This window comes from Petaurus breviceps, unplaced genomic scaffold (genome assembly GCF_028583685.1).
Source record: "Petaurus breviceps papuanus isolate PSGF00001 unplaced genomic scaffold, PetGlider_PUasm1.0 90881, whole genome shotgun sequence".
Classification (NCBI taxonomy): domain Eukaryota; kingdom Metazoa; phylum Chordata; class Mammalia; order Diprotodontia; family Petauridae; genus Petaurus; species Petaurus breviceps.
The window spans coordinates 10,588,624-10,607,308 of record NW_027187369.1 but is presented as its reverse complement, the minus strand read 5'-3'; the positions used below and the strand labels follow the sequence as shown (position 1 = coordinate 10,607,308).

Below are 18,685 nucleotides of genomic sequence, written 5' to 3'. Positions count from 1 at the left end.
GAAATATGGGGGAATTAGGAAATCAAAAATGGGTCATGTGTAGGACAAAGAAAATGTCACCAGGTGGAGCTGCTGGACAATTATTTTTGCTACACTTTGTTCTGGATGAAGTTTGATGTGGAGAGCTATGAATCATTCCCTGATCTCCTCTTTCCTCTTCCAGCCAGGGCTGCTGCCTGGCCTCCCAACTCTCTTCAGTGGGGAAGAATTTACCTCCTGACATGGGATGTGGTCAGACGGAGATGGTTCAATGCCTACAATTTTGCATGAAGGCAGGGTAGCAGTTGAGGGTTGAAGCTCTTGCATTTGAGAGTGGCTTAGTATTTTATGGTAGATATAGCATCAAACTTTTATTCTATACAAGAGATTGTGCTATGCAGGATGGAGAGAGGCCTTGGAGGACTGGGATCAACTTACAGATTTGTTGAACCCATGTTGGAAAAGGAGCTGTTGGAAGGATTGGAGGGGAGGGTGACTCTGGATACACTGGTATGTCAAGGCAACCATTAAGTAATGAGGTATCAGAATGAATACTGATAATGAGGAGGAAGAGAGAAATCAGGAGACTGAAATAAAATGACATAAAAGGATAATGAGGGGGCAGCTAGGTGGTGCAGTGAATAGAACATTGGCCCTGGAGTCAGGAGGACCTGAGTTCAAATGCGGCCTCAGACATTTAACACTTACTAGCCTTGTGAACTTGGACAAGTCACTTAACCCCAATTGCCCTGCCTTCCCCCTCCAAAAAGCAAAAAAAAAAATAAGAATAATGAGAAAATGAGGAAAACATTGTCTAAACTCAAACAAAAATTGAATTTGCAAAAAACCTGGAAATTTAATGTCAGAAACTTATGCTAAGTAAGTTTGATATTCTTGGGAGTTTTGGGAAGCAATATACATGCTTTCATACATTCTAAAGTGTTATTTCCTTGGTTGCTGGATCGTGATGAAACCATCAGATAACACAGTGGTGAAGGCCAGAAAGGCTGATGGCTTCTGTTCCTTTTTTTCCTTTCCTTTCCTTCCTTCCTTCCTTCCTTCCTTCCTTCCTTCCTTCCTTCCTTCCTTCCTTCCTTCCTTCCTTCCTTCCTTTCTTCCTTCCTTTCTTCCTTCCTTCTTTCCTTCCTTCCTTCCTTCCTTCCTAATTCCTTCCTTCCTTCTTTTTTTCATTCTATTTTTCAACCTTTCTTTTTTCCTTCATGCCTAAGAAGTTTCATTTTTGTTGTACATTTGAGTCTCAGAAATCATACTGAGCAGGAGAAGGGAGAGGAAAAGAAGACTGAATAAATTGATATAAAAATACAAAGAAATACAGGAAAAGGTTGTGTCATATTAAGAGAAAATTATATTTTCAAATGAGGAAGGGAGTTTTAAAAACAGAAAAATAGGCTGAGTGAGTTTGTTATCCTCGAGGAGAGTGATGTGAAGGAATATACATACTTTCTTGCTTTAAAAGTATAATTTCTTTGGTTGTAGGATCATGAGAAAATCATCAGTTCAAACTCTGAGAACAGCAAGATAGTCTGATGGCTTTTTCTAAATATTTTATTTAGTTATTTTTATTTTCTGTTTCTTTATTGATATTTTTGTCTATGAAGTTTTATTTTGAGCTCACATTTAGATCTCAGATTACAAGGTGGCAAAGGTTATTTTTGGAATTGAATTTACTTCAGATTGATAGTGATAATCTGTCTTGCATTCTAGTTTTAAGAAATGACATCATTAGTGGACAAAATGCTGCAAATTTTTTGACTATTTAGTTCTTGGAAATGGTGTATGGAATATGAAGGAACCTGGTTGTGTCACCTCATGTGTAAATGAATGAATAAAGATCTTCATTTTTTTATATCATTTCTGGCTCTCTGGATAAGAAAAAAATGAGAGAAGGACTTGAAAATGAAGACCATGTTAAAATAAAATAAGTGAGATGTGTGGAGGAAAAAGGGAAATGAAGAAAGAGTCACCTGTGGGCAAAATGTAAAGGCCCCCATGGGAAGGCCCTAAACAATTGGAATCACTCAAAAGAATTTGTTTCCATTGTTGGGAATAAGGGAGAACTGGGATTCGTTGGATCACTTCTTCTCAAGTCTGGCCAGGACTGCCTGGTCTTCAAATCTAGTTAATGGAGAATATTTTACCTCCATATAGCATTGTGGACATTGGCATGTGGTAGTGTACTTAAGATTTTGTGAGCCCAGGGTAATAAAGGAGGCAGGCAGTTCTCAGATTGAAGTACCTCTTATTATCCTAAGGTGTGTTATTAAGCACATCAGTTCTCTAATATAGGAGAGGATACTTACAAGGATGGAGAGAGGTCTGGGAAGACTGAAATTAACCCATAGATTGCCTAAATGTGTTTGGAAGAGGGGTTTGGGAAACACTAGGATTTGGGGGTGACTCCTGAATGTGGGGTATAGAATTTCAACCAATAACAAATGAAACATCAGGTGAGAGAGTGAGAAGGATGGAGAGAAATGGAAAAGCACAAATCAATTCATATGAAGCAATGTTTTTTTAACAAAAGAGGACAATATTTTTTGAAATTATACAGCAGTGATAAAATAAAAATTGAATAGGTGCAATTTATTGCTATAAACTGAGGCTGTGCCAGGATGTTATCCAAGAAGTGTGAAGGCAGATGGAATTCCCCTGTTTTGCTAGGCTTTAGAGTTCTAGAATGCCAGTCGCTCAAAAATTGCACAAACTTCAGGTAAAAATATGAGCAGAATGGCATTGTCTACATGTTTTGGGGGGCATGGGGAAGAGGACATTTCCATTTCACTTTGATCCAAATTTTGGGTTCACATTACAGGATATGCAAGGATATGTTTAGAATAGAATCTTATCAGATTACCGGATACTGGCAGTTTGGCTGACATTCTCTCTAAAGAAAGGGGGTTCTTTAGTAGATCGAAAACCCCAACTTTACTTGTCTTTCCAGCTATGGGACAGAGCTTCTGTAGGGAGAATGAAAATGTGAGTCCCAGGTGATATAGACTGATTTTTCTGGAACAGTCTGGGAATTCTGTTCATTTTTCGGTTCCATATCAGGCTTTTTACATGGATGGATGAAGATATTTGTCAATTAGGGCTAAATTAAAATTCAACAAGTGAGAAATATGCAGGAAATAAGAAATAAAAAATAGGTCATGTGTAGGTGAAATGAAATGCAACTAGGTGGAGCTGCTGCCCAGTTTTTTTTGTTTTTTTTTTTGCTAGACTTTGTTCTGGATGAAGGTTGATATGGAGAGCTATGAACCATTCCCTGATTTTCTCTTCTCTTTTCCAGCTAGGGCTACCTGGCCTCCCAACTCTCTACAGTGGGGAAGAATCTACTTCTCTGTGAGGGATGTGGTCACAAGCAGGGTAGCAGCTGAGGAGGAAGCTCTTGGATTTGAGAGTGGCTTAGTGTCCTGTGGTACAACATCAAATGCATTTGTTCTATGCAAGAGAGTATGCTATGCGAATGGAGAGAGGCCTTGGAGGCCTGGGATCAACTTAGAGATTCCTTGAACCCATGTTGGAAAAGGGGATGATGAAATGATTGGAGGGGACGGTAACTTTGGATATGCTGGTACGTCAAGGCAACCATTAAGTAATCAGATATCAGAATATATACTGAGGAGGAGGAGGAAGAGAGAAATCAAAAGATTGAAATAAATTGATATGAAAGAAAAATCAGAAATTGAGGAAAAGATGATCTAAACAGAAACTAAAATTGAATTTGCAAAAAACTGGAAATTTAATGTCATAAAATTTTGCTGAATAAATTTGTTTTCCTTGGGGAGAGTTTTGGGAAGGAATGCACATGCTTTTTATATATTCTCAAGTATTATTCCTTTGGTTGTTAGATTCTGTTGAAACCATCAGCTAAGACTATGGTGAAGGCTAGAAAGTCTAATGGCTTCATTTTCTTTTTCTTTTTCCCTCCCTCGTTCCCTCTCTTTCTCCCTTCCTTCCTTCATGCCTTGGAAGTTCCATTTTGATTTCAGTCTCAGATTACAAAATGGCAAAGGATAAGTTTAGAATTGAATTTGAACCCAAATGGATATTTAAAGTCTTTTTCACATTATCATTTGAAATAATGGCATTATGAGAGGACACACGGCCTTACTTCTTGTTGACTAGGTCTGGAACATTGCAGATGGACTATGAATGAAACTGACAGTGTCACCTTATATGTAACTGTTTTTCTTAAAAGTCTTTTATGAAATTCTTCTTTTAGATATCATTTCTGGCTCTCTAGATAGGTAAAAATGAAAGAGATATTTAACAGTCTAGGCCATATTAAGATAAGACAAGTGAGAAAAGTGGAGGAAAAAGGAAAACAAGAAGGCATCACCTGTAGGGAAAATGAAGTTTCCACTGTGGGCAACTCTTGGCCAATGGTGTTTGCGAGTAATGGAGATTTGAGATTTGTCTCAGGAAACCATTAAGGAAGGAAATATAAGAAAGCATACTGAGAAGAAGGAAGAGTAAAATCAGAATGCTGAAATAAATTGATAAAAAAGAATACAAAATATAAAGGAAAACATGTATCAAATTAAGATAAAATTATATTTTAAAATGAGGAAGGGAGTTTTAAAGTCAGAAAATAAGGCTGAGTTGCTTTGTTATTCTTAGGGTGAGTGTTGTAAAGGAATATACATGCTTTCATGCTTATAAAGTGGGATTTCTTTGGTTATGGGATCATGAGAAAGCCATCAGCTCAAACTCTGAGGTCAGGAAGACAGTCTGATGGCTTTTTCTAAGTATTCTATTTGGTTATTTATATTTTTTGTTTGTTTATTGATTTTTTTGTCCATGGAATTTAATTTTGATTTCACATTTCGGCCTCAGATTACAAGATGGGAAAGGATATGTTTGGAATTGAGTTTGCTTTCAAATTGATAAATAGTGATAGGTTTGCATTCTAGTATTAAGAAATGGCATCACTAATGAACAAAACGAGATACCTGTTATTAGCTATTCAGATCTTGCTAATGGCATATGGAATATGAAGGAACCTGGCAGTGACCCCTCACATGTAACTGATCTTCCTAAAAAGAAGTTTATGAAATATTTCTTCATTTTTGATATCAATGTCTGGCTCTCTGGATAGGCAAAAATCAGAGAAGGATTAGAAAATGAAGGCCAAATTAAAATAAAATAAATGAGACATGTGGAAGAAAAAGGGAAATCAAGAAGGGGTTATCTGTGCAGAAAATGAAATGGCCCCGGTGAGTAGCTGCTGGCTGACTAGGTTCACTTAAAAGAATTGGTTCTCAATATTGGGAGTGAGGGAGAATTGTGATTCATGGCATCAATTCTTCTTCCCAAGTCTGGCCAGGGCTGCCTGGCCCTGAATTCTAGGTAATAGAAAATCTTTTACCTCCAAATAGGTTTGTGGACACTGGCATGTGGTGCTGTGGCTAAGATTTTACCAAAGCCCAGGGTAAGAAAAGAGGCAGGCAGCTCTCAGATTGAAGAGCCACTCATTGTCCTAAGGTGTGTTATTAAGCACATCACTTCTCTAATATCAAAAAAGAAGCTTTCAAGGATGGAGAGAGACCTGGGAAGACTGAAATGACCTTATAGACTGCCTAAATTTGTTTTGGAAAAGGGGTTTGGGAGCACCAGGATTTGTGGGTGACTCCTGAATGTGGAATATGGAATTTCAACCAATAATGAATTAAACATCAGATGAAATATTGAGAATGACACAGAGAAATGGAGGGGCACAAATCAATTCATATGAAGCAATAGTTTTAACAAAAGAAGACAATATTTTTTGAAATTAATACAGCAGTGATAAAATAGAAAATAAAGAGGTACAATTTAATGCTATAAACTGAGGCTGCACAAGGATGTTATCCAAGAAATGTGAAAGCAGATGGAATTCCCCTCTTTTGCTAGGCTTTAGAGTTCTAGGGGGCCAGTTACTCAGAAATTGTACAAATTTCAGCCAAAGTTATGAGCAGAGTGTGATTGTCTCCATGCTTTTGGGGGTACAGAGAAGGCAGCATTTTTACTTAAATTTTATCCAAATTTGGTGTCCAGATTAATGGATATCTAAGGACATGTTTGACATCGAATATCTTTTTGAATTATTGGATATTGGTAGCTTGGCTGACATTCTCCATAAAGGAAGGGAGTTCTTTAGTAGATAGAATGTCTCAGGTCTCCTTGTCTATTAAGTTGTGGAACAGACCATCTGTAGGGAGGATGAAAAGTCAGTCCCAGGTGATATGCAGCTCACTTTTCTGGAACAGTACTACTAGAGAAATTGTTTCACTCTTGGTGTTCCATATCTGGCTTTTTCCACAGGTAAAGATAAATGAAGATGCTGGTCAGTGAGGACTAAATTAAAAATCATTAAGTGAGAAATATGGGGAAAATAGGAAATCAAAATGGGTAATTGCTAGGTCAAATGAAATGTCTCCAGGGTAGAGCTGCTGGCCAGTTGCTTTTGCTAGACTGTTCTGGATGAAGGTTGATGTAGAGAGGTATGAATCATTCCCCGATTTCCTCTTCCCTCTTCTAGTCAACACTACCTGGCCTTCCAGCTCTCTATGATATGGGTTGTGGTCATTGGGAGGTGGTGAAATGCCTGTGATTTTGCATGAAGGCAGGGTAGCAGTCAAGGGTGGAAACTCTTGCATTTGAGAGTGGCTTAGTATCCTATGGTACAGCATCAAATGTATTCATTCTATACAAGAGGGTGTGCTATACAGGATGGAGAGAGGCCTTAGAGGACTGGGATCAACTTAGAGATTCCTTGAACCCATGAGAACCCAAGGGAGTTTGGAAGGATTGGAGGGGAGGGTGACTCTGGATTCGCTGGTACGTAAAGGCAGCCATTAACTAATGAGGTATCAGAAAGCATAATGAGGACGAAGAGAGAGAAATTAGAAGACTGAAATAAAATGATATAAAAGAATAATCAGAAATTGAGGAAAAGATGATCTAAACACAAATGGAAATTGAATTTCCAAAAATGGGAAATTTCACATCATAAAATTTTGCTAAGTTTGCTATCCTTGGGGAGAGTTTTGGGGAGGAATGTACATGCTTTTATAGATTATAAAGTGTTTTTTCTTTGGTTGTTGGATTATCATGAAACCATCAACTAACTCTGTGGTTAAGGCTAGACAGTCTGATGGCTTCGTTTTCCTTTTTTTCTTCTTTCCTTCTTTCCTCCTTTCTTTCTTTCTTTCTTTCTTCCTTCCTTCCTTCCTTCCTTCCTTCCTTCCTTCCTTCCTTCCTTCCTTCCTTCCTTCCTTCCTTCTTTCCCTTTCCTTTCCTTTCCTTTCCTTCCTTTCTTTCCTTCCTTCATGCCTTTGAAGTTTCATTTTGACTGTACATTTGAATCTCAGATTAGAAGACGGCAAAGGATAAGTTTATAATTGAATTTGATCTCAAATTAATGGATATTTAAAGTGTTTTATATTCTAGTTTTAAAGAAGGGCATCAGGAGTGGACACAAGGCCACTCTTCCTATTTGCTATTAGATCTGGAACATTGCAGATGGACTATGAATGAAACTGGCAATGTAACTTTACATGTAACTGTTTTTCCTTAAAAGCCTTTCATGAAATGCTGCTTCTAAGAGATATCCTCTCTGGCTCTCTGGATAGGTAAAAACGAAGGAGATAATTCACTATCCGGCCAAATTAGGATAAAACAAGTGAAAAAAGTGGAGGAAAAAGCAAAGCAAGAAGGGGTTACCTGTAGGGAAAATGAAGTGTTGCCTGTGAGCAGCTCATGACTAACTGTGTTTACTCAAAAGAATTTGTTCCCCAAGTTGGGAGCAATGGAGATTTCAGATTCATTTTATGAATTCCTCTTCCCAATTCTTATTGGACTGCCTGGCCTTCCAACTCTCTTTAAAGGAGAATCTTTGTTCTTTATATGTTGGTTGTGGACAGTATTACTTGGTAGTGTGTGTAATATTTTGCTTGGGCCCAGAGTATCCACAAAGGCAGGAATCTCTTGGATTTAAGTGTGTATAATCATCCTGTGGTACATTATTAAACCCTTCACTTCCCTGAGATGAGAGAGGATACCTTAAAGGATGGAGAGAAGCCTGGGAAAATAGCCATCAACGTATGCTTGAACCTATGTTGGAAAAATGTGGGCTGGAAGGCATTAGATTGGAGGGTGACTTCCCAAAGTGGGGTATGTCAAGGCAAGCATTAAAGAAGGAAATATCAGAAAGCATACTGACCAGAAGGAGAAGGAGAAAAACAGAAGACTGATATAAATTGACCCAAAAATGCAAAGAAAAATGGAGAAATGTATCAAATTAAGAGAAATTCATATTTTAAAATGAAGAAGGCAGTTTTAAAGGCAGAAAATTAGGCCGAGTTGGTTTGTTATCCTGGGGGAGGGGGGTGGTGTTGGGAACGAATATATGTGCTTTCATGCTTATAAAGTAAGATTTCTTTGGTTGTGGGATCATGAGAAAACCATCACCTCAAACTGAGAATAGAAAGATACTCTGATGGCTTTTTGTAAGTATATTTGATTATTTATATTTTTATCTGTTTATTGATTCTTTGTCTATGAATTTCATTTTGATTTCACATTTTGGTCTCAGATTAGAAGATGGGAAGGCTATGTTTGGAATTGAATTTGCTTTCAAATTGTTAGACAGTGGTAGCCTGGTTTGCATTCTAGTATTAAGAAAGGGCGTCACTAGTGGGCAAAACAAGACACCTGTCATTGGCTATTCAGGTCCTGGAAATGGTGTATGGAATATGAAGAAATCTGGCGGTGTCCCCTCACATGTAACTGATCTTCCTGAAAAGCATTTAATGAAATGTTTCTCCATTTTGTATATCATGTCTGGCTCTCTGGATAGGCAAAAATCAGAGAAGGATTTGAAAATGAAGACCAAATTAAAATAAAATAAGTGAGACAATTGGAGGTAAAAAAGAAATCAAGAATGGGTCACCTGTGAGCAAAATGAAATGGCCCCAGTGGGCAACTCTTGGTTAATTTCGTTCACTCAAAAGAATTTGTTCCCAATGTTGGGAGTAAGGGAGAACTGAGTTGTTGCATCACTACTTTTTCTCAGGTCTTACCAGGGTAGGCTACTTGGCCTTGAATTCTAGGTAATGGACAATCTTTTACCTCCATATAGACTTGTACATACTGGCACGTGGTACTGTGCCGAAGATTTTGCCAGAGCCCAGAGAAAGAAAGGAGGTAAGCAGCTCTTAGATTGAAAAGTCACTCATCCTCAGGTATGTTATTAAGCACATCACTACTCTAGTGTAGGAGAAGATGGAGAGAGGCCTGGGAAGATTGAAATTACCTTATAGACTTCCTTAACCTGCTATGGAAAAGTAGTTTGGGAAGCACCAGGATCTCAGGGTAACTCCTGAATGTGGAGTATGGAATTTCAACCAATGACAAATGAAATATCAGATGAGATAGTGAGAATGATGGAGAGAAATGGAGGGGCACAAATCAATTCATATGAAGCAGTGTTTTTAATAAGAGAGGACAATATTTTTAAAAATTAGAATAACATTGATAAAATAAAAACTGAACAGGTGTGATTTAATTCTATAAACTGAGGCTGTGCCAGGATGTTATCCAAGATGTGTTAAAGGAGATAAGCTCCCCTCTTTTGCTAGGCTTTAGAGTTCTAGGGAGCCAATCATTCAAAAATTGCACAATCTTCAACTAAAGTTATGAGCACAGTAGGATTGTCTCCATGCTTTGGGGGGCACAAAGAAGAGGGCATTTGCATTTAATTCTTATCCAAATTTGGTGTCCAGATTACAGGATATCCAAGGACATGTTTAGAATTTAGTATCTTTTCAAATGACTGGTTATTGGTAGGTTGGCCGACATTCTCCATAAAGGAAGGGGGTTCTTTAATAGATAGAATGCCATAAGTTTTCTTGTCTATTCAGCTGTGGGACAGAGTTTCCATAGGGAGAATGAAAATGTCAGTCCCAGGTTATATGTAGCTGATTTGGGGAGAACAGTCTTTCTGGAAATTCTGTTTCATTCCTGGATTCCATATCTGGCTTTTTGCACAGGTAAAGATGAGGGCCAAATTAAAATTCAGTAAGTGAGAAATATGGGGGAAATAGGAAATCAAAAATGGAACATCTAGAGGTCAAATGAGATGTTGCCAGGTGGAGATGCTGGCAAATTGGTTTTGGAAACTTTGTTCTGGATGACAGTTGATGTGGAGAGCTGTGAATCATTCCCTGATTTCCTCTTCCCTCTTCCAGCCAGCACTGCCTGGTCTCCCAGTTCTCTGCAATGGGGAATCATTTACCTCTTGATATGGGCTGGGAACACTGGGAGGTGGTGGAATGCCTGTGATTTTGCATGAAGGCACAGTAGCAGTCAAGGGTGGAAACTCTTGCATTTGAGAGTGGCTTAGTATTCTATGGTACAGCATCAAACGTATTCGTTCTATACAAGAGATTGTGCTATGCAGGATGGAGAGAGGCCTTGGAGGACTGGGATCAACTTAGAGATTTGTTGAACCCATGTTGGAAAAGGAGCTGTTGGAAGGATTGGAGGGGAGGGTGACTCTGGATATGCTGGTATGTCAAGGCAACCATTAAGTAATGAGGTATCAGAATGAATACTGAGGAGGAGGAGGAAGAGAGAAATCAAAAGATTGAAATAAATTGATATGAAAGAAAAATCAGAAATTGAGGAAAAGATTGTATGAACTCAAAAATTGAATTTACAAAAAGGAAGGGAAAACTAAAGTCATAAAATTATGCTGAGTAAGTTTATTATCTTGTTGAGAGTTTTGGATTGGAATGTACATGCCTTTGTATGTTCTGATGTGTTATTTCATTGGTTGTTAGATCATGATGAAACCATCAGCTAACACTGTTGTGAAGGTTAGAAAGGCTGATGCCTTCATTTTCTTTTTTTCCTTTCTCTCTCTCTCTCTCTCTCTCTCTCTCTCTCTCTCTCTCTGTCTCTCTCTGTCTCTGTCTCTGTCTCTCCCTTCCTTCCTTTCATTATTTCTTTCTTTTTTCTTTCATGGGGCATCATGAATAAACATAAGGCCACACTTCTTGTTGGCTGTTCAGGTCTGGGACATTGCAGATGGAATATGAATGGGACTGGCAGTGTCACCTTACATGTCAGTGTTTTTCCTTAAAAACCTTTCATGAAATGCTTCTTCTTTTAGTTATCATGTCTGGCTCTTTGGATAATAGGTAAAAATGAAGGAGATAATTCACTATCTGGCCAAATTAAGATAAAACAAGTGAGAAATGTGGAGGAAAAAGGAACGCAAGAAGGGGTTACCTGTAGGGAAAATGAAACATCCACTGTGGGCAGCTCTTGGTCAAGCGTGTTTGCTTGAAATAATTTGTTCCCCATGTTGAGAGTAATGGAGATTTTAGATTTGTTACAGAAATTTGTCTTCCCACTTTTGCCTGGTCTGCCTGGTCTCCCACCTCTACCTAGTGGAGAATCTTTGTTCTCCACATATTGGTTGTGGATACTGGTACGTGGTAGTGTGCGTAATATTTTGCCTGGGCCTAGGCTAGCCACAAAGGCAGGAATCTCTTGGATTTCAGAGTGCCTGATCATCCTATGGTACTTTGTTAATCCCATCACTTTTCTGGGATGAGAGAAGATGATTTAAAGGATGGAGAGAGGCCTGGGAAGACAGCCATCAATTTAGGCACTGCTTGAACCCATGTTGGAAAAATGCGTGTTGGAACACATTGGATTTGAGGGTGACTCCCCAAGGTGTGGTATGTCAAGGCATCCATTAAGGGAGGAAGTATCAGAAAGCATACTGAGCAAGAGAAGGAAGTGAAAAATCAGAAAACTGAAATAAATTGATATAATGAAATGCAAGAAAAGATTACATAAAATTAAGTCATATTTGTAATTTAAAATGAGAAGGCAGATTTTAAAATCATTAAATCAGGCTAAGTTTGTTATCTGTAAGGATAGTATCATGCAGGAATATACATGCTTTCATGCTTACAAAGTGGAATTTAATTGGTTGTCGGAGCCAACCATCATGACTATACCGTAAGCTCAAACTTTTTCGAGGACAAGGTATACTGATGACTTTTCTAAATTCCTTTATATATTAATATTTTGTTGCCCATTAAGTTTCATTTTGATTTCTCATTTTCTCAATCTCTCAGATTACAAGGTGGCAAAGGATATGTTTGGAATTTATGTTTTTTATATTACTGGATATGGTAGTTTGGCTGACTTGCACTTCTAACAAAAGAGATTCATTATGGAATATAAAACCCCATTTTTCAATGTCTGTTCAGCTTTGGGGCACAGCTTCTGGAGTAAGAATGAAAATATCAGTCCTAGATGATATGTACCTTATTTTCTGGAACATTCTTCCTAGACATACTTATAATTCTTCTTACCATATATGGCTTTCTGCATAGACCAAAATGAGTGAACTATTTGTAAGTATAAAGTAATATTATATGAATGACGAATATGGAGCAAATAGGAAATTAAAAATGGGTCATCTTTAGACAAAATGAACTGTAGCCAGTGTGGAGCTGTTTCTAAAGTGTTTTTGCTAGAAATAATTTGTTCCATATGTAGGTTGAATTGGAGAACTGAAACTTTCCTTGAATTCTTCTTTCTACTTCCAGTCAGTACTACCTGGCCTCTCACCTCTCTGTTATAGGGAATCATTTAGCGAAACATGGCATGTGGGTACTAGGATATCATAGGTTGCCTTTGGTTTTGCCACAACCCAGTGTAGCCATTGAGTTTGGAAGCTCTTGGATTTTAGAGTGGCTTAGTTTCCTGTGGTATGTTAGTATTCTCTGCTACCTTTTTGGAAAAGAATGTTAGAAGCACTTGAATTTTCAGATTACTCTCAATAGTGCTGTATAGAATTGCAACTGGTAACAAGTGAATATTAGCAGGTATAATGGGAATTATGAAGTGGAAACAGTAGACTGAAATAAATTAATATAAATAAATGTTTTAAAAAAGACAAAAATATATCACTTCAAAATTGATAAAATAAAAATGAATAGATTGAATTCACTGCCTCTGAATATAATTCCAGAAATGAGTAATTTTTAAAAATACTCCTCCCCGCTTTGCTAGTGTATAGCTTTCTGTGACATTATTTGGTTTTTGTTGTTTTTTAATTTTTTTTAATTAATTTGTTTGTTTACTCATTATTTGTTAAATAATGCCAAAAAGGTCTGCCAAATATTTACTGAGGATTAGATGGTCTGAAGACCTTTTGGCAAGGGGCATTTAAACTTAATAATCTAAAATTTTGATCTCCGATTACAAGATGTTATAGGATATATTTGGAATTAAATGTGTTTCCAAATTATTAAACATTGGTCACTCCATTGACATTTTCTAATAAAGAAAAAGTTTCTGATAGTATGATATGCAAATGTAACCAATAACAAATGTAATATCAAAAAATTTAATAAGAACAATGGAAAAGAACAGACAGGCTGAAATGTTGATATAAAGTTTTTCTAAAGGAGAAAAATTTTTATAAATTTGATACATAATTTTAAAATAAAAGGTAGAACTTATTGCCTTAAACTTATGCTACACAAGTATGATATCCAAGAAATGAGTAGTTAGAATGAATCCTCCTGCTTTGCTAATTTATAGAATTCTGGGTGTTAGTTGTTGAGCAACTGCAAAAAAGATCATCTAAAATTATACTGAGGGTAAAATTGTCTGGTTGATTTTGGGGGATGGGCATATTAATTTCATTTTAATCCAAAATTGTAGTTGTAGATTACAAAATGTCAAAGGAAATGTTTCTAATTGAATGTTTTCCAATCAATGGATTTTGATAGTTTGGTTGACATTTTCTAAAAATGAAAGAGGTTCATTACTGCATAAAATACCCCTTTCATTGTCTCTTCAGTTTTGCAGCATTGCTTATTTAGTAAGAATAAAAATTACAGTCCCAGATTATATGTGCCTGATTTTCTAGGACAGTATTTAATAATGTTCCTTTCTCATTCCTGGAGACTCTGGCTCTCTAGATAGGCAAAGATGAATGGAGATGTTTGCAAATGAAGGTGAAATTTACATAAAATATGTTAGAAATGGGGAACAAATAGAAAGTCAAGAAAGGGCCATCCCTAAGCAAAATGACATATCTCTGCTCTTGAGATGTTGGCTAACTCTTCTTGTTCTTCTTGTTCTTGTTCTTCTTCTTCTTGTTCTTCTTCTTCTCCTTTCTTCTTTCTTTATTCTTTCTTCACTTTTTGGAGGGCAATTGAGGTTAAGTGACTTGCCCGAAGTCACAAGGCTAGTAATTGTGTGAAATGTATGAGGTCGGATTTGAACTCAGGTCCTCCTGGATTTTGGCTAATTCTGTGCTCTACAATAGGAACTTTTACAAATGGAAGGAATCTTTTAAAACTGGTACTCTTTCCTTGAATTATTCTTTGACTCCTGGCTAGAATTACCTGTTCTCACAACCATATGTACTGTGGAATCTTTGACTACCATGTGTGGCCTGTGGTCACTCAGACTTATTAGTTTGATATTGTGTGTGAATTCATTGTGAATATCATTATCTTCATATGGAGTCTGTGGTCACACAGACTTTAGAGGATGTCTAAGTTTCATCCATGGGTCTTCTGTGAGCTTTCTGTGAAAAATCAGGAGAAAAACATACTGAATGGGTTTAGTTTAGTTCAACAAACTGTGATTAGTGAATGAAATACCTGATTCTTGCAGCATTGCAAAGGATGCTTAGAAGAATGGATAGGGGCATGGGAAAACTAAAATGAACTAATACAAAGGGAAGCTCAACACGAGAGGAAAATGTTTTATATAGTGACTCCAAAAATATTAAGGAAAAACCTAATAGGTGAAATGACTATGATAAAATTATAATGAGCTATGTTCTTCTTTTAGGGGGTAGCTTAGAGGATGAATCCTCTTTGATTGAGTATAGAGTTGTATGTTCACTGTGGAATATTACCTCAACGTTCAGATATATCTTATGTATGTTTGCATTTTGTTGCAGTGACTGTTCTTCATTTCTTTGTTTTTTTTATATAAAAGTTAGCTCCTTGCGTACAGAATGACAAATGATATGTTTAGAAATTAAGTGATGTCAAAATAAAAGATATTAAAGTATTTTTGACATTCTAGTATAATGAAACAGAATCATCAGTGGGTAAAACATCACTCCTTTACTTATCTGTTCTGAAACTGTTAGTCACAGTTGATGGCTAAGTGATTTTTGAAAGTACCTTTAATACATTTCTTTTTTCATTCTTTGATACAGTGTTTGGCTCTCTAGGTAGTGATATATTTAGAAATGAAGGTGACATCAAATCCAAAGATATTAGAAATGTTTTCACATTATGATATAAAGAATCAAAGTAGGAGAAATGACAAGTCTCTATACTATTGGCCAACTGTGGGTGCTAGAAAATGACTGGGTAATAGTTTGGCTATTTCTTGAGAAGTAAGACTATTTTGATGAACTTCTCTTCCCAGTTCCAGCCATAGAAACCTTGGCTCAAGGCTATTCCCATGGGGGAATTCATTATCTTCATTTGGAGACTGTGGTCACATAAACTTTGGTAAGTATCTAAATTTCACCTATGATGTTGCTGTCAAGAAGCAAGGTGGAGGCATATCAATTGGAGGTACCTCAGTATATTATGATCCATGAAGAAACACATAATTCCTGAAATATAAGGAAGGATGTTTGGAAAAATGGATAGTCATGGGAAGACTGAAATGAATTGAAACAGAGGAATGCTCAACATGAAAGGAAAACCATGTGTATACTGAGTCTAAAAATATCAGAGGAAAGCACATAAAGGTAAATGCAATAAAATTATCATGACCTAAATTCTTGTTTTAGGGTGAGAGTGAAGAGAATGATCCCACTTTAGTTTGGTACAGAGAAGTGGCAGTTTGCTGTAAAATATTTCCTAACTACTCGAACAGAGCTTATGTGTCGTCAAGTTGTACTGAAATGACTTTTCTGCTTATCTTGTTTTATTCTTTGATATAAGGGGTGGTTTTGTGCATATGGGTTTGAAATTGTATATTTGCATGTGTATGGAATCGAGAATGATGTCAAAACAAAGGATATTAGACATGTTTTTTAAAGTTTAGCAAAACAAAGTGGTATAATCAATGTGTTAAAATGTCCCTGCTTTGGTTGTCTATAGAGCTCCAGGACATTGGGTGTGGAACATTTAACTATTGGTGTTGAACTGAAATAGAAATGAGGACCACTAAACTATACATAAGGACCCCTGAGAGTTACATAGTGACCTAGTTTTAAAATGTAATATTATCTGTGTTTTATTGTATTTTTCTTTATTCTGTTAAATATTTCCCAATTACATTTTAATCTGGTTTTGGTTGCACTGGGGGGTGTTGTGGGTCACAAACAGCACAAAGACCACATGTCTGACACTCTGGCCTAAACGAGCAGTCATAGCTTTTGTGTAAATGATTTCTGAAATGCTTTTTATGAGCTTTTTTTCCTTTTCTGATACAAGATCTAGCTCTCTGGCTTGTGAAGGGATCAGGAGAGATATATTTAGTAATGAAAATGATATCAAAACAACAGAAATTAGAAGTATGTGGACATTATCTTATAAAGAAGAATGGTCATCATTATAGAAAGTCCTTGGCTTTATGCTTTTGGTCAACTTTGGGTGCTAGAGCCTGGCTGGGTCAGAGTTCAATTACACTCAGTTTAGTTATAGAGGATCAAGACTTTGGAAATGGAATATAGCCAAAATTTGGAGATTTATCTTATATGTAAGTATAAGTACTTATAGGTAAGTTATGTGCTTCTCCTACTTTTCTCATTTCTGCATTTGATATATTTTGTGTCTATCTTTGGATCCTTTTCATCCGAAAAGGAACATATTTAGAAATGAAGGTAATATCAAAACAAAAGATATTAGTAAAGTTTTTACACTATAAGGCCAATTAGCAAGACTACAGTAGGGAAAATGACATGTCTTCAGTCTTATACCTTTGGCTTAATGCGGGTGCTTGAAACCAACCAGGTCAGAGATCTGTTGGAGATCTGAAACTTCCTTATCAGTTTCCCTTCCCAACTCCAGCTATGGCAGCTCTGCCTTTGGTCTATTTCCAGTGGGGGAATCATGATTTCTTCATTGAAGATGGGGTCACATGGTAATCTGGAGGGTGTCTGGTTTTAGTCCAGAGGAGTAATGTCAAGAAACAGCAGAGAGACATATTGATTGGGGAATACTTCAACATACTGTTTTTTGGGAATGAAGCTAATTCCTGTAATGTATAAAAGTAGAAGTAGGAAGGATAGCAGGGTGCATGGAAAGACTTTTATGAACTGATACAGAGGGATGGTCCTCAAGAAAATATAACAGTATATACTAAGATTTGAAAACTATCAAGAGAAAGCACCAGAAAGAGAAAATGCGTACATTGTTATTATACTGATCTTGGTCCTAAAGGAAAATTAAGAGAAAAATATATGTTTTGTTTGAATGTAGAGTACCAAAACATTTGTTGTGAAATATCAGCTAATAATCAGAAGAAGCTTAAGAATCATCACTTTGGCTGAAATGCCTTTTCTGCTTTTGTTTTAGTTAATGATGTAAAGACTATTTGTATAGAAGATATGGAGGGTTATATTTGGAAATTAAGGTGGTGTTAAAGGAAAAGACTGGAAATACTTTTGACATTCTGTTATAAAGCAGGTTCAGTAGTATGGAAATTGGCAAGTCACTGGTCCTATGTAGCTGGTCAAATGGGGATGCTAGAAATCTGATGGATAAGAGTTAGGCTAGATCTAGGGATGGAGTGAATTTTCAGGGTAAGGAATCTATAGGGCAGAAGGCATTTACAAGGCAGGAAGGCTGTTATAACATGATAGAGGAAGTCTGGAGACTCAGGATTAGAATTCAAAGAGGAATGAAGTAATGACTAGTATTTACTTAAAATGGAGATTTGGACAGGAATTGACCAATCAGAGAAAAGGCCCCAAGAGTAGACTATATTTTTAGGGTGGGAAACAAGTGGCATAGAGAACCTCAAGGGCTAGAAAACTACTGTGACATAGGGAAGAAATTCTGCAGAGTCAGGAGTGGAACACAGAGAGGAGATGTTCTGAGAACAGACCAATCAGGGAAAGGGTACTTTTGGTGTGAGGAGAGATGAGGAATGGACTTCAGGGTGATGAAGTTGCAGGACAAAGTGAAATCTCAGGGTGAGAAGGTTGCTGTGACATGATGGGAAAAGTCTGCAGAGTCTGGAGTAGGGCCCAGAGAGGAATGAAAACATGGCTGACCTTGGCCTGCCTTTCCTTAAAATAAAGTTTCTTGTAGGAATTGTACAATCAGAGGAAGGGTCCACAGGGCGGAGGCTATGTCCAGTGGGAGGCAAGTACAGACTAAACTTCTGGAGAGAAGCTCCTCTAGCATGATGGAGAATGTCTAAAGAGTCAGGAGTGGAGTTCAGGAAGGAATGAAGACATGGCTGGTCTGGGCATTTTCCGGATAATGGAGGCTGTGGCAGGAGGCAACAAATCAGAGGAAGAGTCGAACAATGGGATCTACTTCCAGGTCAAGGTCAGGCAGATTGAACGTCCAGGGTGATGAGACTGCTGTTGCATGATGGAGAAATCTGAAGAATCAGGAGTGGAGCTCAGAGAGGAATGAAGACATGGCTGGTCTGGGCATTTTCCTGAAAATGGAGG

At 37.2% G+C, this 18,685-nt stretch overlaps 1 long non-coding RNA gene across 1 annotated transcript in view; it reads left to right on the top strand.

Annotated features, from left to right (window-relative positions):
* Positions 1 to 18,515, top strand: part of LOC138150682 (uncharacterized) — a 37,800-nt gene extending 19,285 nt beyond the window's left edge. The window contains exon 2 of the long non-coding RNA XR_011165627.1: positions 1 to 18,515. This exon is cut by the window's left edge and continues 11,131 nt beyond it. This is a non-coding gene — a long non-coding RNA (uncharacterized lncRNA).
* The last annotated feature ends 170 nt before the right edge of the window (positions 18,516 to 18,685 follow it).